At 40.8% G+C, this 26,777-nt stretch overlaps 1 protein-coding gene across 1 annotated transcript in view; it reads left to right on the forward strand.

The window, feature by feature from the left end:
- The window catches only part of BMP1 (bone morphogenetic protein 1), a 1,811,822-nt gene that overhangs the window by 1,644,087 nt on the left and 140,958 nt on the right, over positions 1–26,777 (forward strand). The window lies entirely within an intron of this gene.

Consider the following 26,777-nt stretch of genomic DNA (forward strand, 5'->3'; position numbering starts at 1 on the left):
ACATATGCTCACTCATTGTTTCCTTGTGAATTACTTATCCAGTCTCTCTTCCCCATCTTTTCTAACCTCCTCTGACTGATTCCTATAGTTCTCATGCGATGTATATGGTCTGTTAATTACCCCCTCTTTTAACAGCAGCTTCTGTTCTACATTCAACTAAAAACTCTACCAGAGCTGCTCTTTCACTTAGGATTAACTTTCTCTTTGCCTATATTCTGATATCATTCCCTGATAGGGAAGGCAGTCTCTAACCTGCATTCTAAATATCTTACTGGCCGCCTCCCATTCTGTTACCTTTTTCTCTCTCGTTATTTGCTCCCAATACCTTGGTTTCTTTGCCAGGCTTCTCCAGTAAATTCCAGCCCCCTTCTTCCTATTATCTGTACCCCTACTTGTAGTCAGTCTTGTTTCTCCATTCTTGTATTGGCTTAATTCTTAGAATACTTTCTCCTACTGCATGAATGTAATATTCTGTATGATTGTTGTTGATGTTCATCGTGCATACAGCTGCAGTAATCACATATGGGTTCTCTGCCATCAGGCGGTCCCTCGGTCGGCCGAATTCCAAAGTCAAGGTCCGGCGTCGGTTGTTGTTGCTTTCTTTCCTGACGTCAGTGAGGCAGGGGTATATAAGACACAGCCGACACCATTTTCTTCAGTCTTTTTTGCCGCGCGGTGCCCGAAGCAGAAGCAGTTCGCAAGTGCCGGTCGGCCAGCTCCTGAATTTACAAAAAATTGGAAACCGAAGTCTTCATTAACGCCAAGTACCCCATTGGGGAAACTTTTCTTGCCTCAGACCGATGTCAGAAAAAGTTAACAATTGTATTTCTTGTGGGAAGCAAATACCGCATAAGGATTTCCATTCCCTTTGCATACCTTGTTTAGGCCCAGGCCACGACGTCTCGGGCTGTCGCTTTTGCGCGACTTTCAATAAACGCACTATTAAGCGTTGGGCGGAGTTCGCCCAACACTTTTTTGGTACAGCCTTTGATTATAAAATGCCGTCGGAGACTCCGACTACCGTTTTGACCAAAAAATGCAAGGACAAGGACCGACACGCGAGGTCCGCGGTCCCCACCGACACCACGCCAAAACCGGCTACACGTGGTCCGGTTCTCAGCGAGACACCTATGCAGTCCCTGACTACCGACGACACGTCTTTGGTGGTGTCTTCTGTAACCGAGACCGCAGGTTCCTCGGCCCAGACCCAGACTGCAACCACTGAAGCCACTGTGAGCGTTGAGCCTCCTAATGTGGACAGGTCCACTTCCACCCATGGTGTCTTTAGACCTTCATCTTCCTTTTCCATTAAGGCCTTTACCAAGTCCAAATCAGCCAGGCATCCCAAGAGGCCTGTTGCACAGGGCCCATCCCCAGGCCCCATGCCTAAGAAGCAGATGCTTAAAATGGCTGAAGATTTAATTACTCTTATCAGGGGTTCCCAACCTCCTCCAGACAAGAGACCCAGAGTGGAGGAGGATTCTCCCTCTTCTGATCAGGGCTCCATTTTTCAGAACATTCTGATGTAGAGGAACACTCTTACTCCCCATTTGAAGAGTCGGACGCAGAGCAGTCCATTCCTTCAGTATCTCCTCCTGAGGATTTTTCTTTTGGGGAAACCTTGCACACCTTGAGGGAACACTTCCATTGGGAAGGCCAAGACTTTTCTGATTCCAAGAAAAGACTTAGGGAATTTCTTTTGTTACCTCAACACAGACCCCTGGTGATACCTCCTGTCTTGGACGTACTTGATGATGTTTACTCAGAGGCTTGCCTTAATCCGGATTCACTGCCTCCTGCCCCAGTCAAGCCCGATAGGTACTACAGGGTTCCTAACTCTCACCAATTTCTTTACAAAAGCCATAATGCTGACCCTGAAACCATTTCTCAAGGCCCCAAGGGAATGAAGGCCTCTACTGCTAAGAATCCACTACCTTCAGAAAGAGAGTCAGGATCCTTAGAAAGGTGGGGAAAAAAGGTATATACCTCGGCCACCCTAGCTATGAGGGCCTTAAATTGTCAGTTTCATATGGTTAAATATCAGCAGTTTCTGTTATCACAGTTAAGAAATAAAATGTCTCAACCTGAACAACCAGATTTGAAGGAGTTGCAGGATTTGATGCATAGTGCAGAGCAAGTGGGTAAACGCACTTTACAATGTGGCTATGATGTCCTAGAGGCCTCAAGTAGAGCTGCTGTTACAGGATCAGTCATTCGTAGACATGCATGGCTTAGGGAACAAATCTTGCCTGATCATGTGAAAGCTAAACTATTAGATGCTCCTTTACAAAAGGATGTGCTATTTGGTACTAATGCTGAGGAGATACTACGGAAAATGGAAGAAAAAGCCAAATCTATGCAAACAGTCAAAGCTTTTCTACAGGTTCAACCACCACGTTTTAGCAGAAATTGGCCTTCTAAAAATTGGTCCTTTCCAGCCACGGACAAGCCTCAAAGAGGTAGATACAGACGCACAAGGGGCAGAGGGCAATCACAAGGATCATATAGAGGCAGGCAATGGCAAACTCCAGCACCAAGAGGTGGCGAAGACAGTGCACAACAATACAGGAAACAAACCCAATGACTTCCTCCTTTCCATGCCAAGCAAGTCTCAGCTGGCAGCACCCTTGGGAGGAAAGCTGGCATTATTTACAAGAAACTGGCATATTGTCACAACAGACAAATGGATCCTGGACATTATAAACAGAGGCTACAGATTTCATTTTCACACTCTTCCAAAAATGAGAGGCATGCCAAACCTGCCACACAATCAAAGGGCAGAGGCACAACTACAAATTTCAAAGCTCATAGACATGAAAGCTATTCAAGAGGTACCTACTCACGAACAAGGTCAAGGTTTTTATTCCAGGCTATTTCTGGTACCAAGGAAAGGAACCGACTGGAGACCCATTTTGGACTTATCCATCCTGAACACATTCTTACTCGTACTAAAATTCAAGATGCTCACATTACAGCAGCTTCTTCCCATGCTGGACAAGGAGTTTTGGCTGATAACATTGGACCTCAAGGAGGCATACCTGCATGTCCCAATCAGACAAAGCTGCAGAAGATACCTCAGATTTCTTGCAGGTTCAATACACTGTCAATTCTCTGCATTGCCCTTTGACTTATCTACTGCGCCCAGAGTATTCACGAAATGCCTGGCATCAGTAATTGCCTACTGCAGACTTCAAGGTATACAAATTTACCCTTATTTGGACGACTGCTGGATCCAAGCGGACAGCAAGCACATACTTCTGGAACATCTGGCTTATGCAACACGGTTACTGAATTCTCTGGGATACACAATCAACAAAGGGAAATCCAGGCTAACACCATCTCAGAAAATAACTTTCCTGGGTGCCAACTTGGACACAAACACCCAGATGGCCTATCTTACGCCAGAAAAACAGGGGCAACTAACTCAGTACTTGAAAACACTAGCAAATAGTACCAGGCTTACTGCAAGGAAAATCCTGCAGGCTCTGGGCTTCATGGCATCTTGCATTCTTTTAATCCCATGTGCAAAGTTGCATATGAGGAAACTTCAATGGTACCTAAAAAAACCTATGGTCTCAACACAGCCACAGTTTGGAAACAATAATACCAATAATTCCATGTTTGCAAAAGGAATTTCTATGGTGGGCCCAAGCATGTCAAACAAACACAGGTCTTCCATTCTGCAAGCCTCAAGCAAATCAAGTCATCACAACAGATGCCTCAGACTATGCCTGGGGGGCGCACATGACAGACAGGTGCATTCAGGGCAAATGGTCCCAAAAGGAAAAGCACCTTCATATCAATCAAAAAGAAATGCTAGCAGTGATAAATGCAATTACAGCATTCAAGGACCTCCTGCATCCAGGACAATTATTGATAAGAACAGACAACACCACAGTAATGTGGTACATAAACAAACAAGGAGGAACACATTCATACCCCCTGTGCAGACTAGCCATGGCACTTTGGAACTTGGCTCTGGAATGGCAAATCGAACTTCAAGCACAGTACTTGCCAGGCTTGGAAAACATGCTGGCAGACAATCTAAGCAGAAATATGACAGATCCACACGAATGGAAGTTGCATCCTCAAGTGTTTACAAAGATAATCCAAGCATGGGGGAGGCCAGACATAGATCTCTTCGCCTCCCACAGGAATCAATTGGAAAAGTTTTGTTCAAGGGCCTTCCATCCAAAGGCCTGGAGAGTGGACGCCCTTTCATTCAGTTGGACAGCATGGACAGTTTACGCTTTCCCACCTCTGCCTCTTCTGCCAAAGGTGCTCTTGAAAGCAAGAGCAGACAGACCGAAGATGATACTAATTGCTCCAGACTGGCCAAGACAACGCTGGTACCCACTACTGAGGAGCCTAACACATACTCCTCCCTGGCCCCTACCTCTAATGCCTCTTCTGCTGACTCGGCACAGCTACAAAACTCTTCACAGTCAGCTGAAAACACTCGCCCTCGCTGCATGGAAAATTCCTTAACACCACAACAGACTCTACTCCCCAAAGAGGTGCAGGATGTCATTTTGGAGGCCAGAAGGCCATCTACTAGAAAGGCTTACTCCGCCAAATGGAAACGGTTTTGCTCTTGGAATGAGAAAAAAGGCCAGGACCCTAAAAAACTGAATTTGCCTCGGGTATTACAGTATCTAGCTGAGCTGCTGAACACTGGACTTTCATTTTCCTCCATAAAAATCCATGCCTCAGCCATTTCTGCAAAATTCAACACGGATCCACCCTTATTCTCTCACCCACTCTTAAGACAGTTCCTCAGAGGGGCTAAGAATATAAGACCTCCAAGGAAGCAACCAATACCAGCATGGGATCTTAATTACATTCTAGAAAAATTAACATTGCCTCCCTTTGAACCAGCTGCCTCAACAGATTTGCAATACTTGTCCTGGAAAACAGCTTTCCTTCTGGCCATTACCTCAGCTCGTAGAGTATCGGAAATACAAGCCCTCATGGCTGTGCAGCCCTTTCTCATCTTCCATCAGGATAGGGTTTCCCTTCAAACCAACCCGTCATTTATGCCTAAAGTGGTATCCAGGGTAGCTTTAAATCAAGCCATACACTTACCTACCTTTTACCCCAATCCTCAAAACAAAGGGGAAAGGCTCCTACACTCCTTAGACATCCATAGACAGCTACGTTATTATTTGGACAGAACAAAGCCTTTCAGGAAATCACAGCAACTCTTTGTGTCCTATGCTGTAGGAGCTCAAGGGAAGCCAGTTACCAAACAGACAATTTCAAAATGGATAGGCCACTGCATACGGTTTTGTTACTCCTGTCATGGAAAATCTGTCCCTACAGGCATCAGATCCCACTCCACCAGGGCCACAGCTACCTCTACAGCCTTCCTCAGAGGAGTTCCTACCAAAGATATTTTGGAGGCAGCCACTTGGAGTTCTGTGCATACCTTCACAAAACACTACTACCTGCCTTTATATTCCAAAACTAGACCAGGCTTTGCCACTGCTGTGTTGCAGGGCATTCTGGCTCATCCCAGTTCCACCTAGTGCCTACCACCCTGTGCGTAGCTTTGGGATTTTACCCATTTGTGATTACTGCAGCTGTATGCATGATGAACATAGTACAGTTTTGTACCTACCATAAATGTAGATGTTCGAGTGCTAATATAGCTGCAGTACAGGTTTCCCTCCCTCCTTCCCCTCTTGGTAAAGGCCTAGGGCCTAACCCCTCTTCATACAACCTGATGGGGTTATCCTTCTATGGTATATTTGCTTGCAACTACTGATATTTGATTATATTGCATTTCATGTATATAAATATAATTTATGTATTGCCTTCCTTCTGGGGGCACCTGACATCTGGGGCAAGAAAGACTGAAGAAAATGGTGTCGGCTGTGTCTTATATACCCCTGCCTCTCTGACGTCAGGAAAGAAAGCGACAACAACCGACGCCGGACCTAGACTTTGGAATTCGGCCGACCGAGGGACCGCCTGATGGCAGAGAACCCATATGTGATTACTGCAGCTGTATTAGCACTCGAACATCTACATTTATGGTAGGTACAAAACTGTACTTTCTTAATCTGCATCCAAAATCCCACTCTGTCTTTATTTCTTGACTTGTCCCCCATTTGTCATCATCATCTCCATCCGCAGTGATTTATAGCTTTCTTCTTGTGTTATGTATATGAGCCTTAACTGTGTAGCTCTAAAATATCCCTTCAAATCAGGTAGTCCTAGACCCCTTGTTCTATTAGAAGGATCATCTTTTGCCACTGGACTCTTGCCCTCTTCTCCTACCAGATAAATTCCTTCAACGTATTATAGGTTCATAGGATGATACTTGGCTATTGGCCCAGAGGCCCTTTTAAGCCTAGCCAAGAATTTTGCTCATGTTGCCTCAAGGTCAGCACCCGTTTCCCCTGTCCAGCAGGGACACAGGTGGCATCCCAGGGGTATATTTTCTATTTCCCATCCAGTCATCCAGGTTCCTCTTAAAGAGGGCTAGAGAGGTACTCTGCTTGACATGGAGAGGGAGAATATTCTGCAGATAGGGGAGTCTTTGGGGCACAAATCTGTCCTGCCAACAAGTTCTATTAATGTCACAGACCAGGTTAAGGCCTTGTGTGTGGGTTGCTCAAGTGGAGTTTGACTTGTGGATATGCAGCAGCTCCATCAAGGCTGGGTCTGAGATGGCCTTGTATGCCAGACACAGGTCCTCTCTGAGCAGTCTGTACGAGAGTGAGTAGAGGGACAGGGCTTTTAGCCTATCTGTATAGGATAGGTGTTAGACCCTGGATTTTCCTGGTCAGGAACCTCTGTGGTCTCTCCAGCTGCTGCATGTGCTTGGCAAGATGCATGCTGAAGGGAGCACTGTACAAGATAATGGGTCTGACAAGGGAGGCGTACAGGGATGTTATAACCTTCTTGTTCATGGATCAAATACCCTTATTTATGAGGTGGGCCATGTAGAAAGCCTTCCATACAATGGAGGTAACATGGTGGTCAAAAGTCAGGTTGCTGTCATGACTGATTGTGTGCGCTTAGTACATTGTTATTAATGTGATAATTAGTGGGGATGCCATTTTCCCCAAAGGGGATAATGATGCGTTTCTTGGCATTCAGTTTGAGGCCCATGCTTCTGGCACCAGTCATTAATTTGGGTAAGGCCCTCTTGTAGGATGTTCACATCACTAGGGGAATTTAAGACAATGCCCAGCTTGCAGTCATCTGCAAATTTGGTCAGTCACAGACCACTGGTTTTGGCTTGCACCTCAGGAAAAGTATGTCTCAAACAGTAGAGGGCCCAAGACCAATCCTTTGGGTACACCGCTCATTGCAGGTCTACTACAAGAGATGGCTTCCACTATTTTTGACTGAGTGGGTTCTGTCAGTGAGCCAGTTAGCTACCCATCTGGTGACATAAGGGTTGATGCCTAGCTGGGAGTGTTTATCCGTTATGCTCGAGTGGGCAATAGTGTCGAAGGCTTTAACTAGGTCATGATAAGCAGTGTGCACTATCTTCCCTTCATCTATGGCTTTGGTGACTGTTTCAAAGAAGTCAACCAAGTTTAACAGGCATGATCTCCCTTTGACAAAACCAAACTGTATGGGGTCAAATGTTTGGAGGTTGCCAATGTCCTTAAGGTCCATGATAATTACATATTGTCCACAGCTTCTCTGCTGCTTGATAACAATATGCCTGACTTGTATTTAAATCTAAAGGGACTAAAAGCATTTTAAGTGCTTGTATATTGCAATCCAGTAAGTAAAGCATTTTTATGATAATTCTGTTACTGTTCATGTACTTGAATGCATTCAAGCATTGTAATGGGCCAGGGAAGATCTTTAGTAATTTGCTTGTGAACATTAGTGACAATTATAAAACCATAGTAGGTATAACGTTCACAGTGTACACTGATGAAAGGGATTTGATAAGTTTGTCAGGTACAGAGTATCTATATAAATGTGTGTGCATGTATGCATTTATTTATTTTCCAAATGAGTCCGTTTTTAGGATGGAATCTGAAATAAAACACACACAATCATCTTTATTGGCATATAAGTTAATACTAAGCCAGCAGTCTGTCGACTATTGTATGCTTAGCTAAAGAGGCTGTTTATCACAAGATTGAAGCCCACGATATTGAAACGCATAGCCACGGTAACATATATGGAAGACCAAAACACTGAAGACAACGGTCTCTGAAAATCTTGAATATTTAATATCCCTACGAATGTAAACACATTAAAAGGTGCTAACATGGGTTCTGCAGGGAAGCAAGTCCAGATGTTAATTATTGTCCTCAGTGTTTTGCTCTTCTATATTATGTTACAGTAATTATGCATTTCACTACTGAGAGTGCCAGCCTTGGCATAAACAACCCACTAAAAAACACTGTCAAAGAGTCTTTGAAGGTGAGCTAATAGTTCAACGGTGGTGCTTTGAGGTAAACTTAATATGGGAGAGAGAATATTTATAGTCAAAGCATAGGTAAGCTTGGAAAAAGGGGCAGGCTCCCTGGACGTAGTGTGTTAGGGGGCACAATCAGCAGATGCTGATTGGTTTGTGGTACAGTATCCACATTCAGAAGTCTGTGCCAATACTGCATTTGCAGTTTGCATCAGAGCTGAAGATCTTCAGTACTTTTTGCGTGATATAAGCTATAACAAACCAAATCTGGTAAGATTTCAAAAGAGAGAGACATTTTTTCTGTTTTTTTTTTTTTTTTTTTGCATCTCAATTTAAAGTTGAGGGGGTGCTGGATCAAGGAATGGTACAAAGTCACAGAAAATAACAAAAAACAACCACCTCTGCAGAAGTTGTGTGTGTGTGTATATATATATATATATATATAGATATATATAGATATATATAGATATATAGATATATATAGATATAGATATATAGATATATAGATATATATATATATATATATATATATATATAGTTATTTCACAGGTAATCGCTTTTGTGATGTTGCACTTCAGCAGACCATACAAAAAAAAATCACAAATGCACACTTTAAATAGAGGCAACAATCTCATACAATTATTTAAAATTAGTAACCGTGGAACCCTAATTAAAATCAGTGACGTAACCTTCTACCTTTGAGTGCCGGTTTAATAAAGGCTTTATCTGCCTGTAGCAATAGACTCCATTTCAGTTCATCACATTCTGTCCTATCTGTTAAACTATCCCCTGTAATATTCATGTAACATAACTGTAAACCCATAAACTCAAAGCTGTGTCCATTATTAGATTTTACATGCTTATTAAGAGCACTAGAAGCTACATCCCTCCTAATGTCCCTTAGATGCTCTAAAATCTGCTCTTTCAAAGTGCAATTTGTTTTACCCACATAGTAACATGGGCAATTCTTATACATAAACAGACCAAAGGAAACACCAAAATGAGTTCAAAGATATGACAACAGGATCTAGGACACACACCAATCTGTAATGGTACAAAGCATTGATTTATTCACACTAAAATAGGCAAAGGAATAAAAATATATAAAAATAAACAATTTAGCTCAAGCACTTTCGTCTCTGACCATTCAGAGACTTTTTCAAGATAAAAAAACTCCACACAAAAGCTTCATTAAATAATGAATAAACACGCCCCCTTTGTTAAATCATCCAATAAGCATATAAAGGCTGTCTAGCTCAATAATTAAAATTCAGATTGAGATCAACTAGAAACAAAACATAGAAAGTGCAAAGGCATACTGTAAGATGAAAAAATTAAATTACGTCAATAAAAACATATCATTATATAAATGTATAAATATATATATAAAAATATATACAACTATAATGGCAAACAACCCACATATAAAATCTTGCTGATGACATTCCTACCCAATGACATTACCTTTCTAATGCTTTTACAATTTCAAAAAACAAGTTAATGAAAAAGTGTCATTTATACCAGGCCGTTGAGTAGCATTTGTTCTCAATTGCCATAAGGCTTCATGTTTTTCCAATTGTAAGGGCCAGGCTCCTCCCCCCAAATCTATATCAAAAGATTCGATAATGGTGAACTTGAATGAATGTCCAACAAACTTGGTACAGTGTTTAGCCAGAGCATTAAGTGTCCTTCTTGAGTCTCATGTCTCTTAAATGTTCATAAATGTGACATTTAAACTTTCTCTCAGTTGTCCCTATGTAGAATCTGGGACAAAACATGCAGAAGGCACAATACGCCACCTTGTCAGTCTGACAAGAACATTTCCTGTTCAATTTTACTGTGACCACATTTATGTTGAAAGATGAGCCTTCTAAATTATAAGGACAATAGTTACAAATACCACACTTTTTCATCTAGCTCATTGGGGTCCCCTAAAATGTGGCTCTAAGATGTTTTTAAGACAATGGCCTTTCCTATATACAATAGTGGGTTTGTCCTCTCCACAATGTCTGATGTCATTACATGTAGATACAATCACCTAATTTTTATATAGAATTTCTGCAATCTGACTGCTGGACTTGTTAAATGATGTAATAAAGGCTGTTCGAAAATTGACATTCCTCACCTCATTTTGCACACCAGTACCTTCATTAATATTACCATTCACAGTAGTTATTTGAGGGTCTGTCAGATAGGAAAGATCAAAATCACCCACCAACTCTTCATGCTTTTTGGATAGAATGGCCTTAAAATGACCCCTATCCCTTGTATTAATAACCTCTAGCATAGCTTCATTTACTTGACCAAATGGGTACCCCCTTTTTAAATACATATTTTTTAAAAGCTCACATTCAGTTAAGAATGTCAAAAAGGGTAACCATATGGGCAGCTCTCACAAACTGGCCCTTTACTACCCCTCTCTTGTGTGGTGTTTTTTATCTTGAAAAAGTCTCTGAATGGTCAGAGATGAAAGCGTTTGAGCTAAATCGTTTATTTTTATATATTTTTATTCCTTTGCCTATTTTAGTGTGACTAAATCAACGTTTTGTACCATTACAGACTGGTGTGTGTCCTGGATCCTGTTGTCATATCTTTCAATTCTTACACATATCTAAATATAGTAAGTATTTAATTTTACATTCTGCATACAACCAAGGAGAATATTCTATTTAATTACTGGATGAATAAATGAATTTTTAGTGACTATAGAGCGCCATGCCTTACAGGGTCTATAAGGATATGTACCTATTCTGTTAGTCAACTCATATTTCTTTCTTAGGTTCATAGGTGTGTACTAGGCTAATTGCCCTGGAGCCTTTACAAGCCTAGCCCATAGGATTACCCTGGCGTTGTGCCACCCGAGCTTAGCTCCTGGTGCCTCTGTCGAGTACAGCCACTGGAGTGATCCCCGGGGTGAAGTTTCTATTTCCCGTCAGGTATCTAGTGAGGTACATGTCAAATCGGGCATTGTACTCGATGACTGGGCTAATGAGGGAAGAGTAGAGGGAGACTATTACCTCTCTCTTCCTGGATACAAAACCCTTAGTAATGAGATGTGCCACATAGAAGGATTTTCTGACCACAGTGGCAACGTGGTGGTCAAAAGAGAGGTTGCTGTCAACCTGTGTTCCCAGATCTCTTGTAATGCCTTCTGTGTTCAGTGGACTGCCATCGATGTGGTAATTCATAGGAACTTGGTTTTTCCCAAAGGGGGATAATGACACATTTTTTGGCATTGAGCTTAAGGTCATGGTTCTGACACCAGTCGGTTTCAGTGAGGCTTTTCTGTAGTATATCAACATCACTTGGGGAGTTAATAATAGCTCCCAACTTGCAATTGTCTGCAAACTTTGTCAGCCAGAGTCCCTTTGTGTTGGCCTAGACTTCAGAGAAGTAGATACCAAACAGGAGAAGACCCATGACCGAACCGTGTGGGACTCCACTCGTAACTGATTGGCAGTCTGACTTGGAGTCAGCTACTTTCACACTGTGGGTTCTATCTGTGAGCCAATTTGCAACCCACCTAGTGATATATAACACAGTCTCCTTTTTAGTGACATCCCATTTCTAAAACAAAATCCTGGATTACTCTTTACAACTCCTCTCAGTCCTTCATCAGTTATCAAAATGAGCCCGTTTTATTTTATAACAACACATACCATATTGATGTTTAGTATAAGTGAAGGTAACATTCAAATTTTTACTCATGTTCTCAAAGCTGTCCAAGCTTTCTTCATTATGCCTATATCTAGAAAAATAGTGCCTTCCCTTACCTTTTCTTGTTAACCTCACTTCATTAACTGATTCTACCACTTTCATCTTCCTATACCCCCTTTTTCAAACTCATTACTCATAGATCTGAACACTCCGTGTTCTAAATCATCTGTGTTTAGTCTAGAAGCTTGTAAAAACTGCCCCTTTAATACATTTGTATAAGTATGATTGTGATGCATATTTGTAGAGTGTAGGGTTTTGTTCTTTCAACACATTTTCCTCACAATGCTTCTTTTAAAACTTCCTGCAGCATCTATTGATACATTTACATCTTAAAAATCAATACACTTATCCGACTTACTAAGTACAAGATTTCTTGACCAGCTACAACAAAACCTTTGGAAACAAAGGAAATCACCAGTAGGCAGTGGGCAGTGGGCAGTTCAGAAATAACCTGCAGCAGTCCAGAAGCCTTCCATGGAAATGGTTGGGGAAGGTTGTCCCTCTGTGTGACTGAGTGGTGCAGAATCATAAAGACGAAATGGGTAAAGGGACGTAATGTCCAGAGATTACTGAATTGCCTTCATGAAGGTAGCTGCACAATCAGAGACTGTGTCAGACATTCCACTCTAATTAGAAAATTCAAACATGGAAGATCATCACAGCCCTTCTCTTAAGCAAAAGAGCTAGCCAAGAGGTCCCTTTCAGTTTAGATGGAGCAAACTATTGCTCAGCATTCTTTTTGATGCCAAGAAAGGCTCAGGACTTCAGGCTTATTTTGGATTTGAAAGTCCTCAACAAATGTTTAGTAAAGTAACAATTCTGCATAGTCTCATTGCAACTCCTCCACCATGCCTATCAGCAGGAGGCCAGATCCTTTTCAGACTTCCAAAGCACCTATCTCTACACAGATTGCTCAGAAGTCAAGAACATGCTGTTACAGATGGATGTCAATTACTGTCATTTGACCAGCTTACCTTTTGGTCTTCCACAGGTTCAAGAGTGTTTGCCAATATGTTTCCTTATCTGGATAATTGGCTCCTGGCTGCACCCTTCAGGAGACTGCTAACAATGAATATTGTCTCTGCGCAGATTGTTCAGTTTTCTGGACATCACCATCAGTATACTGAAATGTTTACTTATCGTTACCCAGTAGCTAAGCTTTTTGGGCTGCACCTTGGGTACCACACTCTACAGAACATTTTTGGACCATAGCAGTTGTGAGGCTACAGTCAGTGGTACAATAACTGCTGTCATAGAAGTTACTAGGCTAATGGCCCTAGGGCTCTTACAAGCCTAGCCAAGTTCTACCCTTATTTCCACAATTGATCAGCACCTATTGCCCCTGTCAGGGTGACACAGCATGCTACTAGCTCCAAAGTATTTGGTTATTTGTCAGCATCTATTGTCATGGTACCCCACTACAGTGTGCCTTCAGACTTCAATGGTGCCAAGATGATCAGCTATTTTCCCACATAATAATCTTAAAATAGTGCTTACAACACCTACAGTGGTGGCTACACATCCCTAACTTAGTGACAAGGAATCCCTTTGAGTCCTCCATTCCTCAAACATACTCACTGTGGATGTGTCTGCCCCAGAGTGAGGAGGCATTTCCAGGACAATGTAGCACAAGGCTTCTGGCCCCATCAGGAATTTATACTGTATGTCAATATTTTGAAGTTCTGAAGTGTCCTCTTGGCCCTGAAACAGTTACAGGCTTTGTTACCTAAGGGCTCTCTGGCTGCTCACAAAGGCAGTACATCAATACTATGGTATATCACCAAGCAAGATGGAACCCACTGCTTTTTTGTATGCAGGGAGGTTGTCATAGATTCATAGATTCATGGACTGTAACTAGGCTAACAATGTGGATGGCCTTTCAAAGCTTAGCCAAGTTTTCTCAGGACAATAATGATGTCCTGTATCCAACTAGGACATTGAGGGCTAGGCATTTATAAGTTACTTCTATCCATAAGGAACATGGGTGCCAGGCCCAGTTTAAATTTCCTATTCCCCATCCACTGGTCTAGGTTGCGCTTAAACTGGGTAATAGATGAACGCAGCTTCACATAGATGGGAAGCCTTTTCCATATGAGGGGCAGTCTCTGGGACAAATATCTGTCTCTCTAGCATGTTCTGTTTAACCCACAAACAAAATTCAGGTTCCTAGAACTTGTACTTTTGGTACTCTTTGACTTAGGAATATGTAGGAAATTCATAAGTGAGGAGTTTGTGGATGCCTTGTAAGCCAGTGACAGATCACCCCTGAGCAATCTATAGGAGATTCAGTAGAGGGAAAGGACTTTAAGGTGTTCTGCATAAGGCAGGTTTGTTACGCCTTGTATTCTGTTTGTAAGGAACATCCGAGGTTGCTCTAGTTGCTGCATATGCTGGAGCACTGTACTCTGTGATTGGTCTGATAAGGGCAGAGTACAGTGGGGTGAAGTCATGTTTGGACCTAGATGCCATGCCCTTACTTGTATGTTGTGCAACATAATAGGATTTTCCTCACCATTTCTGCCATGGTGGTCGAAGGAAAGGCTACTGTCTACATGTCACCCAGGTCCCTGACCACTGGGTCAACTCTTAGGCGTGTATTATCAACCTGGTAATTAGCCAAGATGGTTGACTTCCCAAAGGGTACAGTTATGCATTTCTTAGCATTGAGTTTAAGACCATGGCTTTGGCACCATTTGTTAGCGATAGACCTTCTTGAATGCTGGTGTCTGCAGGCAATTTGATGATAACCCACAGTTAGCAATCATCTGCAAACTTAACCATAAACCTTCAGCATTTGCTTCCATTTCAGAAAAAAATGCCAAAAAGGAGTAGGCCTAGTACTGAGCCCTGGGGGACTCCACTAGTGACTGGCCTCTTGGTGGAGGTGGCCTCACTTATTTGACTACCTGGGTCCTATAAGCAAGCCAGCTGGATGTCCAACAGGTGATAAAAGGGTTTATAAGTGAGCTTGTCTATAATGCCCGAGTTGGGTATTGTATCAAAACCCTTGACCAGGTCAAGGGAAACTGTGTGCACAGTCTTACCTTTATCCAGTGCTTTGGTGACCCTCTTAAAAAGTCGACCAGACTTAATAGGCATGACCTTCCTTTAACAAAGTCAAACTGTGATGGGTCCAGCGTTTGCAGGTTATTTATGTCATATCAAGCTAGGAGACGGGGTCTTGGGCCATGACCTGTCCTAACTGCAATTTGCATCCCAGACAAAGCCAGTCTGCCAGCGGGTAGACTCAGCAGCACACTCCATATGAGTGGTCACTGGTTAAACCATAGTAAGCAAAATATTTAATAAGTTAGGTGAACCCATTATAGACTTGTTTTTGTTTCCTTAAAATGCCACATACAGGAATTTCAACTCTATAGTTCTAAGTGTCACCACCTCAGTTAGAGATGCCCTAGAAGAGACATGACTAGAATGCCTGCTCCATACCTAGTTTCTGTTATCTGTTGCCTTTAAAATGATTTGGAAGGCCTTTAGAATAATTCAGAAGGTCATACTGTACAGGAGCAAGATGGTCACACAGGCCAGCACAAATCTGGTTCATGTTGATGCTTCTGTTTATTTTCTAGGGCCTGCTCAGACTGGTTCCATTCAGAGGTCTGACATCTTGCATATATAATCACCATGATATTAATGTCCTCAAACTGTTGGTTTAGATTCTCCAGTCCCTAATGTGGCAAATAGTCCTGGTATCAGTGACCGGGAGGTTTTATTGGCTTTCTAGAAGGCATCCACACAGAAAGTCTGCAAAGACAGAAGGAACATATTTGTATGTAAGGAATAGAAGCAGAAAATGCTGTCATCTGGCATGTGCTTATGAAATGAGTTGAGCTTTTGTCACATAACTCAGCTTCTTCTTTTTAAAGGAACACTTTACAGCAGTATCCAGCTTTCATCGGGGCAGGACCTTTCCATCCTTGTCAACCCCTGTAGTGATCAAGTCCTCTTGAAGGCCAGCAGACTGAGATCCAGTGCCTCCTTGAGACATCTGCATCATGCTAGAGAGGTTGCCCTAGGCTCTTTTTGAAGTTGCTGCATCAACAGATCTTAAAATGTTCTCCTATAAGACCCTGTTTCTCATCACAATTATTTTTTTTAATTTATTTTATTTATCATTTTTATTTATCATTTGTTGACTGGGAAAGTCCGACTAGGTTCCACAGAGCCTGTTTTCAGCGGAGGCCCGGAGAGAAATGCTCCAGATGCATGTCTTTGGACATGCTTACATGCTTCTTACATCAGCCTAGAGAATTTCATAGCTGTGAGCCATATCAGATAAACCTCTGTACTTGTTTTTCTACAAGGATAGGGTAGCACTTAACCTTAATTCATCCTTCATAATGTAAGTATCTGTGGGAACCAACAGAAATTAGGTTATTCATCTTTCTATATTTTTTCCAAAATTATCAGAATAACTGGGAGTAGCTGTTGCATTCCATAGATGGAATACTAAGATTCTGCAGTAACAGAACCAAGGTTGTTTGGAAGTTGGGTCAATTGTTCATCTCTAATTTCCACAGAGGAAAATGATATGGGTATTTATAATCACATGTTCGCAGTGTATTTCCAACTGTATGAATTTATTTTGCATAGTAGTGGGGCAAAAGCCACCCAGTGGTGTGAACTTTGCCTCCAGATGATTGTCACTGTTGATGTGATACCCTAACCCCATGTACAAAAGTGGAAAAAAGAGGTTGTGGATGGATGAATGAACTCCTATCAGCCCCAAAAGTCCATTCCATGGATGGTCACATCCACCTTCTTTTTTAGGAACCACTGATCCATCAACATCTGCACAGCAGCCACGTGAAGGACCATGAACACCTTGGCTAAGCATTGCAGGCTAGATATCACTTCCAGGACATGCTTCTTCTTTGGGACTACTGTTATCAAAAATATCTTTTCCTAACTGTCCCACGAGGCTGGTGAACTGGCTCATTTCTACTAATTACAAGATGCACAACTTCTTATCAGGTGCAAAAGCTATGTATTAGCATAGTAATAGTTTTCTAAGAAGAGTGTCGTCCTTTTTTTCATAGAAGAGAGTCACCCTTGGTAACCTGTCCCTTCCTTCCATTTCCCTGCCAGACCCCATGACAGCCAGCCAGTTCCCTATCACTGTCTTCCTAGTTCAAGGCAGGCACTGTCCAACAATTCAGTCTGCAGGTTCCTGTTATCTTCTCTCTGGAAGACGCATTATTGTCCTGTCATAGAGGATACAAACCCAGTGTACCTGCAAGAAAGTCTGCCGTCTCTGCCTCATCACTCCCCCTTTCCACTAGTTACATTCCTTGTTTTTTTGCCCTAATTATTGGTTTCATCTTTATATCTAGCGGTGTAGCTTGTTTTTTGCCCTAATTGTTGGTTTCATCTTTATATCTAGCGGTATAGCTTGTTTTTTGCCCTAATTGTTGGTTTCATCTTTATATCTAGCGGTGTAGGCATTAATTGTTGGTTTCATCTTTATATCTAGCAGTGTAGGCATTAATTGTTGGTTTCATCTTTATATCTAGCAGTGTAGGCATTAATTGTTGGTTTCATCTTTCTATCTAGCAGTGTAGGCATTAATTGTTGGTTTCATTTTTATATCTAGCGGTGTAGGCATTAATTGTTGGTTTCATCTTTATATCTAGCAGTGTAGGCATTAATTGTTGGTTTCATCTTTCTATCTGGAAGTGTAGGCATTAATTGTTGGTTTCATTTTTATATCTAGCGGTGTAGGCATTAATTGTTGGTTTCATCTTTCTATCTAGCGGTGTAGGCATTAATTGTTGGTTTCATCTTTATATCTAACAGTGTAGGCATTAATTGTTGGTTTCATCATTATATCTAGCAGTGTAGGCATTAATTGTTGGTTTCATCATTATATCTAGCGGTGTAGGCATTAATTGTTGGTTTCATCATTATATCTAGCGGTGTAGGCATTAATTGTTGGTTTCATCTATATCTAGCGGTGTAGGCATTAATTGTTGGTTTCATCATTATATCTAGCGGTGTAGGCATTAATTGTCGGTTTCATCTTTATATCTAGCAGTGTAGGCATTAATTGTTGGTTTTATCATTATATCTAGCAGTGTAGGCATTAATTGTTGGTTTCATTTTTATATATAGCGGTGTAGGCATTAATTGTTGGTTTCATCTTTATATCTAGCGGTGTAGGCATTAATTGTTGGTTTCATCTTTATATCTAGCGGTGTAGGCATTAATTGTTGGTTTCATCTTTATATCTAGCGGTGTAGGCATTAATTGTTGGTTTCATCTTTATATCTAGCGTTCGGTAGGCATTATTCTCTTTTAACTCTCTCAAACTGTCATTCACAGAACGGAATACTGTCTCTCTAACCCATTTTCATAGCTTGCTTACTCCTTAATTTTGTCTCCATTTTCTTAACCCAGCTTTAACCTCTTCTCATTTCATCATAATTTCCTCCCTCAATGGACAAAGAACGTTTGCCAGTCAGACTGCTAGTTGCTTATGCATCATATCTGTTCTAACCAAGGTTGCCAGACATCCCTATTTGAGTGACGTTGTCCCGAGATCAGCAGCCCAATCCCAAGTCCTACACTAACTGTTAAAATCCTAACGAAACAGCTTCCCCTTTGTTTGTTTTTTTATTGGCCCATATGCCGGTATATGAGGCAATCAAAAAATCACAAAGCAGAGTGACTTCTGTTTAATTTGGAACTGCCTGATGTTCCACATTGAACAGAAGCGGCTCCACTGTGTGATTTTTTGATTGGCACGGATACCAGCATACAGGCCAATCAAAAATCTCAGAACGGACCTACTTCTGTTTAATGTGTAACTGTCCAATGTTCCAAATTAAAGACTTTTTTTTTTTTTTTATCCCTACCTGTCCCTTTACAAATCTGACAACCCTGGTTCTAGCATACTGAGTACTTTACTTCAGGCCTCACTTTCAATCAAAAATTATTTCCTAATCACATAGTTCAAAAGCTAACACATTGCCATCATCTTGAAAAGTTATAAAGGGGCAATTATCAAAGACAGAAATAGTTAAAAAAAAAATAAAATTAATAAAAGCAACATCAAACATTATAAACACAAATCACTCAAATATGTTGCTAAATCTGAAAAAAAAAACAAAGTTAAACAAATACAGGAACCAGTATTTTAGCACAATCTATCCACACTTTGCAGGAATAAAAAAAGCAGTGCTACTAGAATTTAAATCCATTGCCTGATGAGGACGGGACAAGAATAAAAAAGAAAAAGACAAGCTCGGGGAAGTGTAAACATAAACCCACATACAGGTACTGAAGAATTGAAAGAGAAAGGAAGTGAATAACCAGAATAAAGAACCAGCATTTCGTACAGGAAAAGAAAAGTCAGCCACTCCAACTTAGGACTAAAATTACATCCCCACATGCACAAAAACAGTAGCAGTCTTCTGCTAGGTATTGTTTGACCTAAGATCGAAGTTTGGAGGTACACTATACAAAAGTAAAGCACTACATAAGTACAAATACATGTTAAAATAGCAATAATATACACACAAAATGACCATAGAAACTCAAGTAAAGAAAGGCAACAAGTTTTTCACTAGCTAAACAAATAAAAAAAAATGACGGGACAATAAATGCATTATTGCTTACATATATGGTTAATGTTTTACCCCAGAAAATTTACTTTTGTGATTTCCAGTTCTTGCCACCAAAATTATTATCTTTGTGTTTCTTTTGAAGGCTGCAACAAACATATTATTGGCTAAACTAACTTGAGAAGATGATGCAGGTTGGAAGGATGACTATTCTCAATCTGCATGAACATTTAGAGGTTGTTTCTTCTTCTTTCAGCTTTTCCTGGTCAGGGGTCGTCACAGCAAATCACCTGACTGCTCATGATTGGCAGTAGAGTTTTTACGGTGTTGAGTTGCCAGCCAATCTTCCACAGAAGGCACACACATGCACTCACGCCTAGGGCCAATTTAGAGTATCTGATCCACCTACAGCATGTCTTTGGGATGTGGGAGGAAACCGGAGCACCTGGAGGAAACCCACTCGACCACAGGGAGGACATGCAGATTCCACACAGAAGGCACCCCAGCCGAGGATCTATTACCTAGAAAGCAGTGCCCAAATGTTTCAAGCATGGGCTAATGATATTTAAGTCCCCCTCGTCTGAAATTATTAACCTCCTAGTGCTCAGTTATGTGGGTTAGACTGTGATTGTAGCTCTGAGTCACAGTAAAAGTAAATGTAAATGTGAGAAAAATATTTTAAACTGAGAAATTAAAGCAATCTTTTGTCTTACTTGATTAGTATAAATCATTTTTTTCACATTAAAAAGACATAAAGGGCAAATGCATCAAATAAATAAGTAGTACAAATAAAGCCATAATAAAATACTTAAAACTTTCTTTTTGTTTCTTTTCCAGACATAATCTGAAGATATAATAAATCAGTTAAGTTGAGCAGCATTATTTCTTGCCTTTGATTCTGGCTTTTTTAGCTTGCCATAGGAGCATCCCCTATTTGTCTTCTCCAGGGTACCAAAACAGAACAAAGAAATGCACTTGGTGAACCCTGGTTTGTAGCTGGGATGCACCCTAATTGCTAAGGTTTAAAATTGCCACATAACACCATAGGTGCCCAACTGATGAATATATCTGGCTAGAAATCTGAGGTTTTCCTCTTGCTTGGTTTCTAATCACATTTAAGATTTGTTGCAGTGTTAGTCATATTACTGTTGTATCTTTTGTCATGAATACCTCATACAGGTGAACTTCTTATTGCACTGAAAATGAATGATGCTGTGGTGACTTTCAGTAACTCTGAAATGGTGACTGCCTCAAATAGTTACTAAGAGAAGGTCAACTGCTCTGGTGTTTATGCAGTGCTGTCCTGTTTTTACAAATGCTGCTATGCCGTAATACATAACAGTTCGACAAGGGTAAGTTAAATGCATAGTTATACCAAATTTACACACAATTAAAAAGTGGTAGTCATGCACAGCAATCAGAAATGGGCAGAGGAACAATTTTATTTATAGGTGCAGTAAAGTATTTTGGGGTATGTATGGTACACATATGCACATGCTGTTGTCTTATTGCATACATATAGAGCATAGTGTCTAGAGGCCATGGATTAAAAAAGTGGGCCAACTTCCCTCAAGGGTGTATATTAGAACACTGAAAAGACCAAATGTTGAATGGCTTAAAACCTGAAAATGCCGTTCATCGAAATCGCTTTGGGGGGGCTGCACCCCCCACACATCCCCTGCTAATTATATATACCAACTCTAAGATCACACTACAGTGAAGAAAGGGCAAATTTTCTGATCTTCACTGTACTGCAATCTCACAAAAAACATCTCGATGAACAGCATTTTCGAGTTTTAAACCGTTCGACATTTGGTCTTTTTGGTGTTCTAATATAGACCATTTCCTCAAGGCCATGTGTTTTTGTCTATGGCATTATACTTAAAGTAAATCTTTGCAGTTAGTCATGATTCCAAGAAGTCTAGCCCATGTATTGATCTTGTTAAGTTAAATATATACTCCTTGCATATCTTGTGATAATAAGGCCAATGCACTGAGTTAACATTCATTGTCATGGATCTGAAAGCCAGCATTTAGCTAAAACAAGGAGAGAGGTAAAAACATGGTTGAATGTAACAAGGCCCAACACAGACTCCTGTAGGACACCAGTAAACACAAACTTCTTGTTGAAGTATTCACCCAAAACAGATATTTGAGACTTTCCATGAAACATGTTAACCTGCTAAATTATTTAAGGGTTGCTTTTTTGCGATGAGATTTGCGATGAGACTTCATTCAAGTGCTGCACCCCTCCCAATCCTGGATCTCAGAATTTTTCCTTCTACTCCTGAAGGATTTAGCTGTCTCATGACCGTAACCTTACTTCATCCTGTTTACCAATCACACATTTTTCTCCTTTGATATGTCAGGGGCCAATGCATTGTACTACTCCATCAGGATTCATACATATTTCTCCATTTTTAATTACCAAGACAGTAATCCTGTGTTCCAGCGCTGCCTTTCTCTTGCTTCATTCATGAAATAGTGTTTCACTCTTCTTTCTGGCCTGATGTTTGATGGCCTCATTTAGGTTAATGAACTGCCTTCATGCCTCCCTTATCTGTGATTTCTGAAAAAGATGTACCTTGGCATCTTCTTGCTCCCACCCCGCCCCTTGCTTATTGACACATTGTTGGAATAGCAGCATTGTTCACTGTCTTCTCAATGTATTATAAATATCAGCAGACTCAAAAGCCCTAGGTTCTTATGCAGCTATAATCGGATGTGAAGCAAACAAAAATTACGCTGTAAATCTCCCAACAAGATCATAATCACTGACTGATTCAAATGTTGATAAATTTGTCTTAGTAAGAAAAAATCAAGCAACAGACTTATTTCAGTGGAAGCTGAAGCCAGTCCAGTGCATCTTCCGTTTGCACTCTTCTCAGAAGAGTGTAAAGGATCTCCATTTAATCTTGTTTAGGAACCTCCACGCTATGACTGTATTCAAGGATGTAAGGGGAAACGTGCATCTCTTGTAAGGATTATTTATTTCAGCAGTAAGCTGAAGTACTAAGTATTTGTGTCATGGGTATAAGTGGATTAGTAGGGGATTAATGGATAACTGGGAACTAAGTATATCACATTAGGTAGAAGAAGTTATCATATTACCTTTTAACAAAATTGCCCTGGTATCAGAGTTGCAGACTTGTCATCTTGCAAACTGGTCAGTCTGTTTGGATTGGAGGTTTTGAGGAGAAGCAGTGAGTTCAAAGAATTAACTTAGGTTGGCCCTTGTAATCCTAAGAATCCAGGTCTGTTGCTCTAGGTGTAGACAGCCTGAATTTAAACCACCTGTAATAAGATACATTTCTTAGAAAGTTAGCTTTATTCTTTTCTGTACATTGGAAATTTAATTCTGTAATTAAGACCAACTGTGATACATTGATGGTTGTCAGTGCTTCTTCATGTGAACTGTAAAGGGTCGGGGCAGAATGTAACATTACTTTAATCTAGGCAGGACAATGGATGCTTATTCTTGTTTGTTGACATGTTGTAGTAGGTTGGAATTATTGGATAGTTCAAGAATAATTACACAAGAATATTATAATCATACAATGAAAATGAGTTGCTAAATGCTTTAGTCTTTAAAAAAGTGCAAAGTGTAGCTCATTATGTAAATCACTACCATTGTCCTTGCTGGTCTAGAACCAAGAATTTATACAATGCAGTTAGCACTATAATATATAAATGGTAATTCTTGTCTTCATTTTGTCAATGTTACCGATATGGTTTGCACAAAATATAAATCCACTGTTGAGTCACTGCTTGCTATGCTCGTTTATTTATTACTATTATTGTTTGTGCAGCTAAGGAGGCCTCTGTTCAATCTTTCTTGGCAAAGAGCAGAATCTGTCCATTTTCCCACAGTGCCATCCAGGCTAAGATACAATAAAATGTATATTCTCAGCTGAAACACTACATAAAAGATTACCATCTCACTTGAAAATTGCAGCCTCTGAGATTGGGAAATGTAGTCTGTAATGATTATTAGAAATTATTACAAAAGGCTCACCCAGACTCTGCTACACTTTGCTGTGAAGAAAAGGTCAGTTTGCTTTTTATTCGTTGTATTTTGTATTTTATTGCCTTTTCATATTTTGAATACTGTGATTTGTTTTCTTTACCTTGTGTTTTACTTGTATTCTGCTTTTAACTGCATATTAAAACTTCAAAAGACACCACAGCTCTGTCTCTTACGAGTCAGGTAGAAATTAGAACTGATCAATTAAGGACTCATACATAAGATACAAGAGGTCACTTAAGGTTAATCATTTGTGAACTGAGGGGGTGGAGCTAGGAACTAAACCTTCTATTTAAGGGGTAAAATAAAACATTTCAGAGCTTTATTAGAAAGGCTCACCCAGACTCTGCTATATTTTGCTGTGAAGGTAAGGTTAGTTTGCTTTTTATTTGTTGTATTTTGTATTAGTTTATTGTCTTTTTATATTTTGAATATTGTGATTTGTTTTCTTTACCTCGTATTATACTTGTATTCTGCTTTTAACTGCATATTAAAAGTTCAAAAGACACCACAGCTCTGTCTCTTGTGAGTCGGGCAGAAATTTTTCCCTACCCTGTCATGGTTGTGTTCTTAAATACCAATGCCTTTCTAGTTGCCTTCCTCTTATGTTAATTTGACCATATATCTCATTTCCTCTCTGCTTTCACTGGCTTGTGTGAGTAAGCACAAAATTATAATTTTGTGAAATCATTCCCCTTCATCTATTTAAATTTATTAGCAATTCTACTGTATTCCATAGTACCGGAATGCAAAAGTGATTACCCCCTGTCAATCTATCTTGCTGTTTTAATAATAGTGACTCTCCCCTAAAACTTAACTTTTTAGACAGGTAAAACTTAAATTACCTACTTTCCCATCTAACTTCTCTAGCGCACACTACAGTGTTTAGGATAAACCATTTTTTCCATCTTATCTTTAAGCATCCCTGTAACTAGCACTTGCTCTAATACCTGCTGGAAAGCACTAGGAAGCCTTAAACTGATGCAAGCACTCAACTCTCTTTATTAATAAGGAGAAATTAATCATAGGCACTAAACAGCCTATAATTGCAAAGTACCTTGCTAAGGTAAGGGAAAACTGCTCCTGTACTTTTCAAAAAAAAGCACCAAACCAGAAATATCCAAGGGTCAGCTTCCAGTGATTTCTCCTGTCCACCTGGTGAATCTGGGCATACTGGGGCAATGCAGCAATTGCCTCGTGTACACAGACAACCTTCTCCTCCTACCACCCAGCACTACAACCTGTGAGAGATGCACTTACATAGCCAAACTGGAAGCAAAGCTCTCTCCACCCAAGATTGTGCTAGATACTCAAGAGGAGAAGGTTAACACCCGCACTACACCTCAAGCAACATATAGCCCTTCTAAACTCACACCACCAACACCCACACATAGCAGCACTAAATCCACATATGCAGAGGCCCTTAAATGTAACCTGCCCAAGCAACAAGGACCTCCGAAGTTGAAATGCAAACAAACACCAATCACAACCAAAGTGTCACATAGCTCACAACACCAGTGTGCCACCCAGCAACAGCCCCTAAGGCAAGACAATGTACCTAACACTTTAGTCAGAGGTGACTCTGTAGTCAAGCACACTGATGCCCCACTCACCAGGCTGAACAAGGAGAAAATTACAGTCAGCTGCCTGTTGGGTGTCAGGATCTGCCACATAGCTCATGCACTCAAGTCACTCCACAACAAGTACAAATATTACTCTGTCATTGTCCATGTTGGAGTGAATGACTTGAGATGTACCTCCCTGGACTACATGAAAAGAGACATGGAAGAGCTCTCAGATCATGTGGCCCAGGCAGGTATGACCATAGCCCTGAGTAACATCCTGCCTTCGCCCAGAATGATACCACAATATAAGGGCAAAATGATTGACTTCAACAATTGGCTAAGCTTCTGGTATTATTCAAAGGGGATCCAGTTATCTGTCTGCCTGGGATGACATGATCAACAGACAATTCTTTGCCAGAGATGGTCTTCACTCGTCTCCCCTGGGATTCGGGTTACTGGCTAAGGCTCTTGCCACCCCTATAGTGCCTTTTTTTAGGCAAAGTTCAAAGGACAAAACCACCACCATAACAGGTACAAGCATGCAAAATCTGAAGGTAATGCTACTCAATGCTAGAAGTCTAAACCTCAAAATGCACTTTCTCAAGGCACTCCTAAAAATGGAGAACATTGATATCTGTGCAGTAACTGAGACCTGGTTCAAGGCTCCAGAGAGCACCCCTGCAATACCAGGCTACAACTCTTACCACACTTTTCGGCCACCAAACCAGGATCGAAACACTAAAGGTGGAGGAGTGTCCATATTCACCAAGGATATTTGCACCACCAGGTTAGTTGCCCAACACAATGCATCTGAAATTCTCCAGTTGCAACTCACACTAGGTAAGACTACAGTCCAAATTGCAGCTTGCTACAGATCCCCTACCATGCCCCAAGATTTTCACTGCACCTTTCTAAACATACTGGAAAATATTAATATACAAACACCCTAATACTGGGTGATTTCAACTACCCTGCCATTAACTGGGAAAACTACTCGTGTACCAACACCTTTGCCCAACGGTTCTTGGAATTCATAAATTCCAATGCCCTGGATCAACTAATCCAGAGTCCCACCAGTGGCTCCAATATCCTAGACCTGGTCATTACCAACATGGCAAATCAATGCTCCACACCTATGGTCACCCCCTTGTTAGTCAGGTCTGACCATAAGCTAATCACCATTAACATCCACATCCCACCCCCCCACCCCCAGTAAGGAAACCTCCATAAAAAACTTCTCCAAAGCCAACTTCATGCTACTCAAGTCAGAAGTGACAAACTTCATGACACCCATACAGACAGGAACTGAAAGTTCAACTGCTGAATCCTACACTAAGGCACTGTACAAGCACATCCACTCATGCATGAATCATGCCATCCCAAATAGAACCAAGATGCTCTCCTCCAAAAAAAGGAATCCAATCTGGTGGTCCCCTGCCATAAACAAACTTTACAACAAAAGGAAGAAACCATTTCAGAAAAGAGGAAAATCCCAG

This window comes from Protopterus annectens, chromosome 9.part0 (assembly GCF_019279795.1).
Source record: "Protopterus annectens isolate FY-2018-M chromosome 9.part0, PAN1.0, whole genome shotgun sequence".
In the NCBI taxonomy this organism is placed as follows: domain Eukaryota; kingdom Metazoa; phylum Chordata; order Ceratodontiformes; family Protopteridae; genus Protopterus; species Protopterus annectens.